A 16,285-nucleotide genomic window follows, 5' to 3' on the forward strand; every position below is an offset into this window, starting at 1 on the left:
CTGCTACAGCTCCGATTGGACCCCTGGCCTGGGAAACTCCATGTGCTGCGGGTACAGCCCTAGAAAAGACAACAAATAAATAAATAAATAAAAGTTATCAGGGTAAAACAAATTTTAAAAAATGGTATCTTTTCCCATCTATCATTTTGGCATAAACCATCATATAAAGGTGACATCTTATTATCAACAGCATATGGAAGTTCCCAGGCTAGGGGTCGAATCAAATCGGAGCTATCTGTGGCTGCTGGTCTACACCACAGCTACAGCAACGCCAGATCCTTAACCCATGGAGCAAGGTTAGGGATTGAACCTGCATCCTCATGGATGCTAATCAGATCCGTTTCCACTGAGCCACAACAGGAACTGCAGGGTTGTTTATTTTTTATCACAAGCCTGTGCTTAACTTTATGAAAAATTTTTTGTGCACTATTGATAATCACATGATTTTTCTCCTTTATGTTGTTTATATAGTGAATGATACTGATTATGTTAAAGTAACTTCACGTTTCTAGAATAAACCTAAATTGTATTGAGGTAGTATCATTTTTATATATTGCTGAATTTAGTTTGCTAACAGTTTATTTAGGATTCTCCATATATGTTCATAAGTGAGATTATCATGGGATTATCCTTTCTTATATTGTCTTCGTTAGGTTTTGTTTCAAGGTGGTGCTGGCCTTATAAAGTGAATTGAGGAGTGTGTCCTAGTTTTCTATTTTCTGAAAAAGTTTATGCGATATTAGTGTTGTTTCTTCTTTAAATGTTTGATGGAATAGACTGATGAAGCCATCTGGACCTACAGTTTCCTTTGTAAGGTTTTTAATTACATACTTTCAAATTATTATGTGTTATAGAACTCTTCAATTTTCCATTTCTTCTTGTATTAATTTTGGAATTTGTATACTTAGAAGGATTTATCTATTTCACATACATTTTCACATTACTGGCATAAACTTATTGTAATATATCCTCTTAGGAACTTTTTTTTTTTTTAGGGCCGCACTGATGTCATATGGAAATTTCCAGGCTAGGGGGTCTAACCGGAGCTGTAGCTACTGGCCTACACCACAGCCACAGCAATGCCGGATCCTTAACCCACTGAGCGAGGCCAGGGATTGAACCTGCGTCCTCATGGATACTAGTCAGATTCGTTTCCACTGAGCTACGAAGGGAACGCCTCTGCTCTTATCTTTATTATTTCCTTTCTTCTGCTTTACTAGATTTGGGATAAAGATGGCACTGCAAATCAGTAGGGAATGAATGACTTTTTCATTAATGGTGCTGGGACATGTAGACATCTGTGGGGGGAAAAATGAAAATTGACACCTATCTCACGCTATATATAAGGTCAGTTCCAGGTGAATTATAGATCTAAAGATGAACAACAAGACAATAAGCTTCCTAGAAGGTAATATAAAGAAATGTACTATCAAACTCAGGATACAGAAATAATTTTTTAAATAAAACATTAAAATATTGGAATTCCCATCATGGCTCAGCAGTTAGCAAACCTGACTGGTATCCATGAGGATGCAGATTCAATCCCTGGCCTTGCACAGTGGGTTGAGGATCCAGAGTTGCTGTGAGCTGTGGTGTAGGTGGCAGATTTGGCTGAGATCCAGTGCTGCTGTGGCTGTGGTGTAGACTGGCAGCCACAGCTCTGATTCAACCACTAGCTGGGGAACCTCCACATGCTGTGGGTGTAGCCCTAAGACCAAAAAAAAAGAAAAGAAAAAAAAAAACATTAAAATATTAATCATAAAGAAAAGATTGGAGTTCCTGTTGTGGCTCAGAAGGTTAAGAACTCAACGTTGTCTCTGCAAGGATGCAGGTTCAATTGCTGGCCTCGATCAGTGGGTTAAGGATCCAGCATTGATCCCTATCAAAGTACCAAGGATATTTTTCACAGAACTAGAACAAAGTATCTTAAAGTTTGTTTGGAAGCATAAAAGACCCAGAATAGCCAAAGACATCATGAAAAAGAAAAATGGAGCTGGAGGAATCAGGCTCCCTGACTTAAGACTATACTACAAAGCTATAGTCATCAAAATTGTATGGTACTAGCACAAAGACAGAAATGTAGATCAGTGGAACAGGATAGAAAGCCCAGAATTAAACCCACGCACCTACAGTCAACTAATCTATGACAAAGGAGGCAAGAATATACAATGGAGAAAAGACAGCCTGTTCAATAAGTGGTGCTGGGAAAACTGGACAGCCACATGTAAAAAATGAAATTTGAACATTTCCTAACACCATACACAAAAATAAACTCAAAATGGATGAAATACCTAAATATAAGACCAGAGACTATAAAACTCTTAGAGGAAAACATAGGCCAAACACTCTCTGACATAAACCACAGCAATTTCTCAGATCCACCTCCTACAATAATGACAATAAGAACAAAAATAAACAAATGGGACTTAAACTTAAAAGTCTGGAGTCCCCATTGTGGCTCAGTGGTTAACGAGTCCGACTAGGAACCATGAGGTTGCCAGTTCGATTCCTGGCCTTGCTCAGTGGGTTGGGGATCCGGTATCGCCATGTGCTGTGGTGTAGGTTGCAGACACGGCTCAGATCCCAAGTTGCTGTGGCTCTGGTGTCGGCCGGCAGCTACAGCTCCGATTGGACCCCTAGCCTGGTAACCTCCACATGCCACAGGAGCAGCCCTAGAAAAGACAAAAAAAAAAAATTTAAGTAAACAAATGATCAAGCTTAAAAAAAAAAAAGTTACGCACAGCAAATAAAATGAAAAGACAACCCACAGAATGGGAGAAGATATTTGCAAATGAAGTGACTGACAAGAGATTAATCTCCAAGATTTATAAACACCTCCTGCAGCTCAATACCAAAAAAAAAAAAAAAAAGAACCAACCCCATCAAAAAATGGGCAGAAGATCTAAACAGATAATTCTCCAAAAAAGACATACAGATGGCAAAAAAAGCACATGAAAAGATGTTCAACATCACCAATTATTAGAGAAATGCAAATCAAAACTATGAGGTACCACCTTACACTGACCAGAATGGCCATCATCAAAAAGTCTACAAATAATAAATGCTGGAGAAGATGTGGAGAAAAGGGAACCCTATTACACTGTTGGTGGGAATGTAAATTGGTGCAACCACTGTGGAAAACAGTATGGAGATTCCTTAGAAAACTAAAAATAGAATTACCATTTGATCCCACTCTTAGGCATCTATCCAGAGAAAACCATGACTCAAAAAGATACATGTACTCCAGTGTTCATTGCAGCACTCTATACAACAGCCAAGACATGGAAACAACCTAAATGTCCATCAACAGAGGAGTGGATAAAGAAGATGTGGCGCAGATACACAACGGTATATTACTCAGCCATTAAAAGGAAAGAAATAACAGCATTTGCAGCAACATGGATGGACCCAGAAATTATCACAAGTTAAGTTAGTCAGACAGTGAGACAACAACATCATATGATATCACTTATATGTGGAATCTAAAAAAAAGGACACAATGAACTTCTTTCCAGAACAGATACTGACTCACAGACTTTGAAAAACTTATGGTTTCCAAATGAGACAGGTTGGGGGTGGGGGATGGGCTGGGGGTTTGGGATGGAAATGCTGTAAAATTGGGTTATGATGACCATTATAAAACTACAAATGCAATAAAATTTATTGTGTAATTTTTTAAAAAAAGGATCCAGCATTGCCACAAGCTGCAGCTCAGATCTGGTATTACCATGGCTCTAGCGTAAGCCTCAGCTGCAGCTCCAATGCTACCTCTAGGCCGGGAACTTCCATATGCCACAGGTGTGGCCGTAAAAGAAAGAAAAGAAAAGATAAATATATTTGACTTCATTAAAATAAGAACTTGTGTTTATCAAAAGATACCATTAAGATACATGTATGTGTAACTGGGTTACCATGCTGTACAGTGGAAAATTGACAGAACACCATAAACCAGCTATAATGGAAAAAAATAAAAATCATTATAGTAAAAAAAAAAAAAAAAGATACCACTAAGAAAGTAAAAAGACAGGCATGGAGTGGGAACATACATCTTCCCAATATGGCAAAAAAAAAAAAAAAAAAGGCTAATATTCTGAATAAATGAAGCTTTTGTACTAATCAATAAGAAAAAATAAGGAGTTCCCGTTGTGGCGCAGTGGTTAGCAAATCTGACTAGGAACCATGAGTTTGCAGGTTCGATCCCTGGCCTTGCTCAGTGGGTTAAGGATCCGGTGTTGCCATGAGCTGTGGTGCAGGTCGCAGACGCAGCTCGGATCCCACATTGCTGTGGCTCTGGCGTAGGCCAGCAGCAACAGCTCCGATTCGACCCCTAGCCTGGGAACCTCCATATGCTGCGAGAGTGGCCCAAGAAAATGGCAAAAAGACAAAAATAAATTTAAAAATTTTTTAAAAATAAATAAATAAATAAATAAAAATAAAAAACCATTACATACTATTATCCAACAGAATGGCTAAATTAAAGAGACTGACAATATCAAAGATTAGAAAAAATAATAGCTAACTCTTTTATACAGATAGTGGGGCTATAAATGTATATGACTATTTTGGAGTTCCCATCGTGGCTCAGTGGAAATGAATCTGACTAGTATCCGTGAGGATTTGGGTTCAATCCCTGACCTCACTCAGTGGGTTAAGGATCTGGCTTTGCTGTGAGCTGTGGTGTAGGTTACAGATGCGGCTCAGAGGCTGCGTTGATGTGGCTGTGGCGTAGGCGGGCAGCTACAGCTCTGATTCATCCCCTAGCCTGGGAACCTCCATATGCCACAGGTGCAGCCCTAAAAAAGCAAAAAAAAAAATACATATATATATATATAATATATATATATGACTATTTTAAAAAACTATTTGGTCTTATCTACTAAAGTAGAACAAGTTGTACCCCATGACCCAACAATTCTAAAGCATGCCTAACAAGTGCAGCCATGTATTGCATCAAAAATCCCAAACAAGAACGTTCATTAATACATTAATTTCTTTTTGGGGTGGGGCTTGCCCATGGCATGCAGAAGTTCATGGGCCAGGGACGGAACACAAGTCACAGCAGTGACAATGAGCTATAGCAGTGACAACACCGAATCTTCAACCGCTAGGCCACAGGGAACTCCTACCTTAATTTCTAAACAGACAAACTGGAAGCAAAATGTCCAGCAGAATGGTTTTTTAAAACATGGCATATATAATGGCAGATTTTACAACAATGAAAATGGGCAAATTCCAGTTACATACACCATCATGAATGAATCCTACAGAAAATGTTCAACAAAAAAGTCTTTCTCACACAAACACGCGCAACTACTTACTATATAATGCCATTTATACCAAATTTCAAAAACAGTTTAGAGATACAGTCTCCAACTTACAATGGTTCAATTTAAAATTTTTCAACGTTGGAGTTCCCGTCGTGGCGCAGTGGTTAATGAATCCAACTAGGAACCATGAGGTTGCGGGTTCGATCCCTGCCCTTGCTCAGTGGGTTAACGATCCGGCGTTGCCGTGAGCTGTGGTGTAGGTTGCAGACGCGGCTCGGATCCTGCATTGCTGTGGCTCTGGCGTAGGCCGGTGGCTACAGCTCCGATTCAACCCCTAGCCTGGGAACCTCCACATGCCGCGAGAGCGGCCCTAGAAATGGAAAAAAAAAATTTTTTTTGAATTTTGATCTTTTCCCAGGCTAGTGACATATAGTCCAAGACGCAGTCATGATGCTGGGCAACAATAACGAGCCATAGCTCCCAGGCAGCCACAAGGTCATGAGGGTAAACCGATATACTTACAACCATCCTGTACCCAGACAACCATTCTTTTTTTTACTTTCAGTACCATATTCAACAAAGTACATGAGATATTCACCACTTTATTACAAACTAGGATTTGAGTTAAACAGTTTTGACTAAATGATTTTTATATGCTAATGGAAGTGGTCTGAGCATGTTTAAAATAGGTTAGGCTAACCTATGGTGTTCAGTGTTAGGTGTATTAAATGCATTTTCAATTCCATTGTAAATCGAGGAATAGCTGTACTTGCTTAAGTGGCAAAATGGTAGAGAATCAGAGATGTATTTACCATTAGGGATAATGGTAACCCTTGGGAATTAGTGATTATGAAGAGGCAAGAGGGCATAAGGGGAGTTTCTAGGGTACAAGCAATGTTTTATGATAAACTATTAAGCTATGAGGAAAAGGGAGTGATTCGTTAGAAGTAAAAATGGAAAACGTTAAGATTTGCAGAAGGTGCATGAAAGAGTATGGATTATATTATTCTACATACTTATATGTATAACCAACATCTCTCATGACAATTTTTTTTTTTTTTTGTCTTTTTGTTTTTCTAGGGCCGCATCCATAGCATATGGAGGTTCCCAGGCTAGGGGTCTAATTGGAGCTGTAGCCACCGGCCTGCACCACAGCCACAGCAACTTGGGATCCGAGCTGTGTCTGCGACCTACACCACAGCTCATGGCAATGCCGGATCCTTAACCCATTGAGCGAACCCACAACCTCATGATTCCTAGTCGGATTCAATAACCACTGCACCACAACGGGAACTCCATCACGACAAGTTTTTTTAAGAAACCAAGTAGTTTTGACTTAAATCTTGCTACAAATTGATGTAAATATCATAGAAAATCAAAGTAGGAGTTTCTGTTGTTGTGGCTCAGCAGGTTAAGGACCCAAGATTGTCTCTGTGAGGATGGGGATTCGATCCCTGGCCGTGTTCAGTAGGTTAAGGATTCCGCATCGCCGCAAGCTGCAGTGCAGGTCACGGGGTGGCTTGGATCTGTTTTGCTATGGCTGTGGTGTAGGCCAGCAGCTGCAGCTCCAATTCAACCCCTAGCCTGAGAACTTCCATATGCCACAGGTGTAGCAAAGAAAAGAAAAGAAAATCAAAGTAAAGTATATACAAAAGATTAATTTCCTCATCATAAAGCTTTCTCCATAGGAGTTCCTGTCACAGCTCAGTGATTAACAAATGGTTGTGTAGGTCGCAGACGCAGCTTGGATTCAGCACTGCTGAGGCTGTGGCATAGGCCAGTGGCTACAGCTCCTATTAGACCCCTAGCCTGGAAACCTCCATATACCATGGGTGCAGCCCTAGAAAAGGGAAAAAGAGGGGGAGAGAAAAAAAAAAAAAAGGTTTCTGCACAGATGGCCAGAACCAGGAGAATTAGTAGTTAGGTACATGGGCACTTAGCGATAGCAAGGACTCCAGTATTTAAATGCATATGCTAGGCAAATACCCCAAAGAGTAATAAGAGGCAAAATGTATCCCTCAAAAAGGATTATTTTTTATTACTATAGTCTGCAATGATTACTTTTACCACTAGATGGAACTCTACATGTAAGGTGATATGCTTAGTGAAAGGACTGGAAACAAAATCCACAGCTGAAAAATCAATTACATAAAAATGAAATGCAAGTGCTTTTAAGGCATGCTGAACCCATGAATCTGCAAAATTCAAGGCAGTAGGGAAAAAAATAACTATATCCTGCAGATGTATCTTTTGGCTGACTACTATCAAAATTGCATACCCACAAAACTAAATGTTTCCTCCCTAGTGAATTGCTTAACTTGATTTGTTCTCCAAGAACCACAATCTTGGCAACATCTATCAAAATATGAGCTATATTTAAAGTTGTCTAAACCTGACTTACCACCCTGAGAGAAGTATGCACTCTCTTACTGCCTTTTCAACCTTCTGGCTCTGAAACATGGCTTTAAAACGTTTCACTTTATTGGAGAGCTATTGCATATTAATACATACAAGTAATAAATAAGAGGCTGTTATTCTTCACTTTTTCTCCAAGTCAAAGTTACACTGGTATTATGAATTCTGTACATAGAAAGAAAAAATAAAGCAGGCTCCATGTGCCCAAGCTGGCAGGTTTTTTATACATGAAACAGTTTTAAAGTTAAGTTGTACCACAGTTTTTCAGGAAATAATATTCAATTTCTAACAAAAGTTTTGAAATGCTCTGTCCGTAAGAGTAGCTGTCCACATCACCCTAATACCAAAACCAGATGAAGATACACCCAAAAAAGAAAACTATAGGCCAATTATCTTTGATGAATATAGATGCAAAAATTCTCAACAAAATTTTAGCCAAGGAGTTCCCGTCATGGCGCAGTGGTTAACGAATCCGACTAGGAACCATGAGGTCGAGGGTTCGGTCCCTGCCCTTGCTCAGTGGGTTAAATAGCAAAAAGACAAAAAAAAAAAAAAAAGAAAAAAAAAATTAAAAAAAAAAAAAAATTTTAGCCAAGCGAATCCAACAACATATAAAAAAGATCATACACCACAACCAAGTGGGATTCATCTTAGGTTCACAAGTACGGTTCGACATACACAAATAAATCAACGTCTGGAGTTCCCGTCGTGGCGCAGTGGCTGACGAATCCGACTAGGAACCATGAGGTTGCGGGTTCAGTCCCTGCCCTTGCTCAGTGGGTTAACGATCCCGCGTTGCCCTGAGCTGTGGTGTAGGTTGCAGACGCGGCTCGGATCCCGCGTTGCTGTGGCTCTGGCGTAGGCCAGTGGCTGCAGCTCCAATTAGACCCCTAGCCTGGGAACCTCCATATGCCGTGGGAGCGGCCCAAGAAATAGCAAAAAGACATAAATAAATAAATAAATAAATAAATAAATCAACGTCATACATAATGAATAAAAGAAAAGTCAAAACCCACATGATCATCTCAAAAGATGCAGAAAAAGCATTTGACAAAGTCCAATATCCACTCATGATAAAAATGCTTACCAAAGTGGGTATAGAGGGAACATACCTTAACATAAAGCCATTTATGACAAACCCACAGCAACTACAATACTCAATGGAGAAAATCTGAAAGGCTTCCCACTAAATCTGGAACAAGACAAGGATGCCCACTATCGTCACTGTTATTCAACATAGTATTGGAAGCCCTAGCCACAGCAATCAGACAAACAAAAGAAATAAAACATATCCAAATTGGAAGAGAACAGGTAAAACTGACACTATATGCAGATGACATTATACTATATATAGAAAACCCTAAGGACTCAACCCAAAAACTACTTGAACTGATCAACGAATTCAGCAAAGTAGCAGGATATAAAATTAACATTCAGAAATTGGTCGCATTTCTGTATACTAACAATGAAATATTAGAAAAGGAATACAAAAATATAAAGCCTTTTAAAATTGCACCCTAAAAAAATCAAATACCTGGGAATACACCTGACCAAGGAGGTGAAAGACATATGCTGAGAAGTATAAAACATTAATCAAGGAAATTAAAAAGGATTCAAAGAAATGGAAAGATATTCCATGCTCCTGGGTTGGAAAAATTAATATTGTAAAAATGGCCATACTACCCAAAGCAATCCACAAATTCAATGCAATCCCTATCAAATTACCCATGACATTTTTCACAGAACTAGAACAAACAATCCGAAAATTTATATGAAACCACAAAAGACCCAGAATTTCCAAAACAATGCTGAGGAACAAAAACCAAGCAGGAAGCATAACTCTCCTAGACTTCAGGCACTATTACAAAGCCACAGTCATCAAGACAGTGTGGTACTGGTACCAAAACAGACATACAGACCAACAGAACAGAATAGAGAATGCAGAAATAAACCCAGGAACCTATGATCAATTAATCTTCAACAAAGGAGGCAAGAATATAAAACAGAAAAAAAGACAATCTTTTCAGCAAGCAGTGCTGGGAAAACTGGACAGCCACATGTAAATCAATGAAACTGTAACACGCCCTCACACCATGCACAAAAATAAACTCAAAATGGCTTAAAGACTTAAATGTAAGACAAGACACCATAAAACTCCTAGAAGGGAACACAGGCAAAACATTCTCTGACACCAGCCTTACAAATGTTTTCTCAGGTCAGTCTCCCAAACCAACAGAAATAAAAGCAAAAATAAACCAATGGGACCTATTCAAATTGACAAGATTTTGCACAGAAAAAGAAACCATAAAAAAAAAAAAAAAAAACAACTTACAGAATGGGAGAAAACAGTTTCAAATGATGCAACTGACAAGGGCTTCATCTCTAAAATATACAATTTATACAACTCAACAGCAATAAAGCCAACAACCCAATTGAAAAATGAGCAAAAGACCTTGAAGAGACATTTCTCCAAAGAAGATATACTGATGGCCAACAAGCACATGACAAAATGCTCAACATCACTGATTATTAGAGAAATGCAAATCAAAACTACTATGAGGTACCACCTCACACCAGTCAGAATGGCCATCATTAATAAGTCCACAAATAACAAATGCTGAAGAGGATGTGGAGAAAAGGGAACCCTCCTGCACTGTTGGTGAGAATGTAAATTGGTACAACCACTATGGAAAACAGTATGGAGGTACCTTAGAAAACTATACATAGAACTACCATATGACCTACCATATGACCCATATGCCACTCTTGGGCATATATCCAGACAAAACTTTCCTTGAAAAAGACGCATGCACCTGTATGTTCATCGCAGCACTATTCACAATAGCCAAGACATGGAAACAACCTAAATGTCCATCAAAAGATGAATGGATTAAGAAGATGTGATATCGGAGTTCCCATCATGGCGCAGTGGTTAACGAATCTGACTAGGAACCATGAGGTTGTGCGTTCGATCCCTGGCCTCGCTCAGTGGGTTAAGGATCCAGCATTGCTGTGAGCTGTGGAGTAGGTTGCAGACACGGCTTGGATCTTGCATTGCTGTGACTGTGGCGTGGGCCAGCGGCTGCAGCTCTGATTAGACCCCTAGGCTGGAAACCCCCATATGCAGGGGGAAGCAGCCCTAGAAAAGGCAAAAAGACAAAAAAAAATAAAGAAGAAGATGTGATATATATACACAGTGAAATACTACTCAACCATAAAAAGGACACAATAATGCCCTTTGCAGCAACATGGATGGAACTAGAGACTCTCATACTAAGTGAAGTAAGTCAGAAAGAGAAAGACAAATACCATATTATATCACTTATATCTGGAATCTAATATATGGCACAGATGAACCTTTCTACAAAAAAGAAAATCATGGACATGGAGAACAGACTTGTGGTTACCAAGGGGGAGAGGGAGGGAGTGGAATGGATTGGAATTTGGGGTTAATAGAAGCAAACTATTGCCTTTGGAATGGTTAAGCAATGAGATTCTGCTGTACAGAACTGGGAACTATATCTAGCCACTTATGATGGAGCATGATAATCTGAGAAAAAGGAATGAATACATGTATGTGTAACTGGGTCACCTTGCTGTACAGTAGAAAATTGATAGAACACTGTAAACCAGCTATAATGGAAAAAAATAAAAATCATTATAAAATTTTAAAAAAGAGTAGCTGTCTAAGATTTTATAATAGGGACCTCTTATCACTAATTTATAGACTCCAATAGTCTGCAAAAATATATTTGACCCCTATATTTGATCCCAACTTGAAGTGATTTCAGACTTCTAGAGCAACTAGATCTGAGTTACACTGGCAGATGAAGGAATTTCTGATTCCTTACCCTTTTAACCTAAACATTCTGGAAACCTAAGATTTTGCCCTATGGAATGACAATGGAAAGTTCTCAGTCAAGAACGCTAATTATTCTTCCAGAGTACAAATAACTCAGGTTTATTAACATATATTTAACTTGTCGACTTTCATCCTTTTGGGTGTCATAAGAATTGCCATTAATTCTGTTGCTGCCACTTCCCTTGCTTTTTCTCTCCCAGGCTGGTGTACAATTGGAAGAAAGTTTACTTATATTAGAAAAGTAATATCAAAATTCCCTATTCATTTGAGAAAGTTCTAAAGGATGCTTCGCTGACAACACATGTCTCTCTTATCATAACCTAAAAGATGTTTACCCCTCAAAAAAGTATAGTCAAAGCTTCAGGAGACTCTTTTCCTACAGACTTAAATGCGATGAGCTTCAGGTAATTAAAACATGAAGTATTTCTACCTATGATCAGATGAGATTCCAAAAGACTACTTCTAAATCCACTTGTTCCAAAGTCCAGAGTAATACTATCCAAGAGACAGCTAATGCTTCTGGTCTGGCAAATAACTTATTCCTATCTACACAACTTTACATATTGAAAATTCTTAAGAAAAAAGTTTTCAGCATTCCCTTGTGGTGCAAAAGGTTAAGGATCCAGTCACTCAGGTCACTGATGAGACGCAGATTTGATCCCTGGCTCAGGAATTTCTGCATGCTGCAGGCGCACCCCCCCCCCAAAAAAAGAGCTGTTATCCCTTAGTCAATATTCTATGAACCTAATCATAAGTCTCTTCATCAACTAGCATAAGAAGGTGAAATGCTTTTCTGAGGCACACGGTAGCCAAACAAGAAATTGAAATCGCTCATTTATTTATTCAAACTATGATCTACTGAGGGCTTTATAATTTTAAGAAATTATAAGGTACAGAAACGAGAAACTGGACTACGTCTCTGGCCTCTGGAAATATAAAATTCACTAAACACTAAATTATGCTATTTTTTTCCACTGTCTCTATCTTCAAAAACACAAGTGGTCGATCACAGGTGCAATTAACAAATGAGCAGCCAGAAGGCCCCATGAGATGACTGTGGAAACAGGTTGCAAATAATTTTTCCTTTTTTTTTTTTTTTTTGCTATTTCTTTGGGCCGCTCCCGCGGCATGTGGAGGTTCCCAGGCTAGGGTCGAATCGGAGCTGTAGCCACCGGCCTACGCCAGAGCCACAGCAACGCGGGATCCGAGCCCACAGCAACACCGGATCGTTAACCCACTGAGCAAGGGCAGGGACAGAACCCGCAACCTCATGGTTCCTAGTCGGATTCGTTAACCACTGCGCCACGACAGGAACTCCTAAAAATTTAAATATTCCAATTTCTTTTCAACACTTTTATTTCTTAATACCAAAAAAAGTCTTTTGGTTAAAATATTTACGCTTTAATAAAATTTAGGCTTTATCCTCTGTACAAGCTCAATACACATAACCTGGATTCAAATTTTCAATGAAAATGTAACACAAGGATTTAAGTGTGTTTCACATTGGTAGACTTATTTTTAATATTTAAAAGCCATGCTTATTTGATGAAAAAAAAAAAAACAGGTCGAAAAATGACTGATTTCTTGCTAGAGACCTCCTAACAAATGGAGCAAAGTGAACAGAGATTTAATTGAGGAGAGCTTGGCCATGAGGACAGCTGCCACAAATGACCTGACCAAAAAAAATAAAGTAGACCTTGTTACTTAAGTGAAGAAACTGTTACTACAACAAGTGGAGGAATTATAGGGATCCTAAAAGTCAGAAAACTTTGTTTTTGCTTTTAGGGCCTCACCTGCACCATATGGAAGTTCCCAGGCTAGGGGCCAAATCGAAGTTGCAGCTGCTGGCCTACACCACAGCCACAGCAACGCCAGATCCTTAACCCATGGAGCAAGGCCAGGGATCAAACCTGCATCCTCATGGATGCTTAGTTGGGCTCGTTACCACGGAGCCACAATGGGAATCCCCCAGAAAATTTTTAAATGATAAATAGACTTAGGCATACAAAAGCTAACCATATTTCAAAGGGCTTAATGTAGTGCATATAATGGTCTCTCATTAAAGTCATACTTTCAGAGTTCCTGCAGTGGCTCAGCGGGTTAAGAACCCGACATAGCATCCATGAGGATGTGAGTTCAATCCCTGGCCTGGATCAGTGGGTTAAGGATCAGCATTGCGCCAAGCTGTGGCATAGGCTGCAGATGTGGCTGGTATCCCACATTGCTATGGCTACAGCATAGGCCTTAGGGGAGCTCTGATTCAACCCCTAGCCTAAGGAATTTCTTTATTACATAATCCCAATGTCATTCTTTATCTAGAGTTTCTTGGTTTCTGATATTCCCCTGATTCTTAGTTTCCTGTTATTTGGTGAGTTTTTCTTTAGTTTCACTGTTTTTACACTCTGGTTTTATCTCTGTAATTGTGTTCAGCATAAAAATAAAACAAATGAGGAACTTCTTTGTTACATAATCCCAATGTCATTCTTTAGCTAGTTTCTAAATTAATTAGGTCCCCTCTCCCCCCAAATTTATAATTAAAACACATATAGCAATTGTAGCTGTCATAGTGGCATGAAATTACCAATTTAATATTAAGAACTATGTGGTTTCTATATTTCATTTATGAATTATTTTTCTCCTTTCATTGGCACTGATAGAATCCAATGGACACACACCTTTTCCTCTAATTGGGTGACATTATTTTAAAGCATGTCAAATAATGGTTTGCTTATTATAATACATTTCAGAAACTTGGACAAGGAGTTCCCGTTGTGGCGCAGTGGTTAACGAATCTGACTAGGAACCATGAGGTTGTGGGTTCGATCCCTGGCCTTGCTCAGTGGGTTAAGGATCCAGCGCTGCCGGGAGCTGTGGTGTAGGCTGCAGATGCGGTTCGGATCCCTCGTTGCTGTGGCTGTGGTGTAGGCCAGCGGCTACAGCTCCGATTCGACCCCTAGCCTGGGAACCTCCATATGCTGTGGGAGCGGCCCTAGAAAAGACAAAAAAAAAAAAAAAAAACTTGGACAAATATTAACTGAATCATTTTTCTTTTTTTTTTTTTGTCTTTTTATTTAAACTTATATGCCTAATCCATTTACCTTTTTTCTTTTTTTTTTTTTGCTTTTTAGGGCCCTATGTGCAGCATATGAAAGTTCCCAGGCTAGGGGTCGAATTGGAGCTGTAGTCGCCAGCCTATGTCACAGCCACAGCAACATGGGATCTGAGCCAAGTCTGTGGCCTACCACAGTTCACGGCAAAGCCACATCCCCAACCCACTGAAAGAGCCCAGGGATCTAATCCAAATCCTCATGGATACTAGTCAGGTTCATTTCCGATGTGCCACTGCAAGAACTCCCCTCAATTCATATACCTTTAAAGGAAACATCTAATTTTCATATTTGTGAATATAAACAATATTTTAATTACATGTTAATTTTTCAAAAGTTTAAGGATTAATAAATACTACAGCATAGGAGTTCCCGGTGTGGTGCAACAGAAACAAATCCGACTAGGAACCATGAGGTTGCAGGTTCAATCCCTGGCCTCACTCAGTGGGATAAGGATCCAGCATTGCCATGAGCTGTGGTGTAGGTTGCAGATGAGGCTCGGATCTGGAGCTGTTCTGGCTGTGGTGTAGGCCGGCAGCTGTACCTCTGATTGGACCCCTGGCCTGGGAAACTCCATGTGCCAGGGTTTCAGCCCTAAAAAGTACAAAAGACAAAAAATAAAATAAAATAAAATAGATAAACAATAGTTATTATGTTAAATATAATTTAACAGTCTTGCTTCAGGCTCTTACTTCCAAAAAAAAAAAATGTCATTCCCATTTGGAATGACACGCAAATAAGTGTCAGAGCAAATTTAAATACTAATCACCTTCTTGTCCCCTAACTTGTTTCTGCCCCCCTTCATTCATTTGGAGCCTACATACCACCTCACACTTATCTATGGAATAGACTTAACGTACGTAATGCTGCATCTAGGAAAGCTTAAAATTTAGATAAGATGATTCTCCACATGTACTAGTTATCAACTTATTGCCTCTCACCCATTATTACCTAATGCTGCAAAAATGGAGCCGAAGCCTTTAAGTGTATTTCCTTTTCCAGCTGGTACAGTATTAAGCATCATTTACAAAGATCACTGGAGAGACAGGGCAGGTGGCAGGACCTTTCCCTTTCTGGTTCCAGGCTGCTCCTCTAGGCAAGCTCCTGCAGCGTGCTCAGCTTCTCCACTAATAGAATCCTGCACTCTACAAGCAGCACCCACAAGCCAGTTGCTTCCCCCCAAAGCATCTCCCTATGAACAGCCTTCCCCACTATCCTAAAGGGTGGATTTCTGCTAGGTTCTGTAAGGTTAATTTCCAACAAGTTCCACCACAGTAACTTATCTGGCCATTCTTTCTCTAACAAGGTGGGATCTCTGTCCTAGGGTACCTCTTCTTAGCATATTCTATCTCAACCCTAAGGATTATAGTGGATTCTTTACTTATTTTTTTCAGCTTTATCAAGGTATAATTGGCAGATAAAAATTATATTTAGGAGTTCTCATTGTGGCAGGGCAGAAAAGAATCCAACTAGGAACCATGAGGTTGCCAGTTCGATCCATGGCCTCATTCAATAGGTTATGGATCTGGTTTTGCCATGAGCTAAGGTGTAGGTCACAGATGCAGCTGGGATCCTGAATTGGTGTGGCTGTGGTGTTGGCCGGCAGCTGTAGCTCCAATTGGACCCCTAGCCTG

General features: G+C 39.6%; 1 long non-coding RNA gene across 8 annotated transcripts in view; it reads right to left on the reverse strand.

Moving 5' to 3' along the window:
• The window catches only part of ARHGAP19, a 72,871-nt gene that overhangs the window by 38,709 nt on the left and 17,877 nt on the right, over positions 1–16,285 (reverse strand). The window lies entirely within an intron of this gene.

Source organism: Sus scrofa, chromosome 14 (genome assembly GCF_000003025.6).
Source record: "Sus scrofa isolate TJ Tabasco breed Duroc chromosome 14, Sscrofa11.1, whole genome shotgun sequence".
Taxonomy (NCBI): Eukaryota; Metazoa; Chordata; class Mammalia; order Artiodactyla; family Suidae; genus Sus; species Sus scrofa.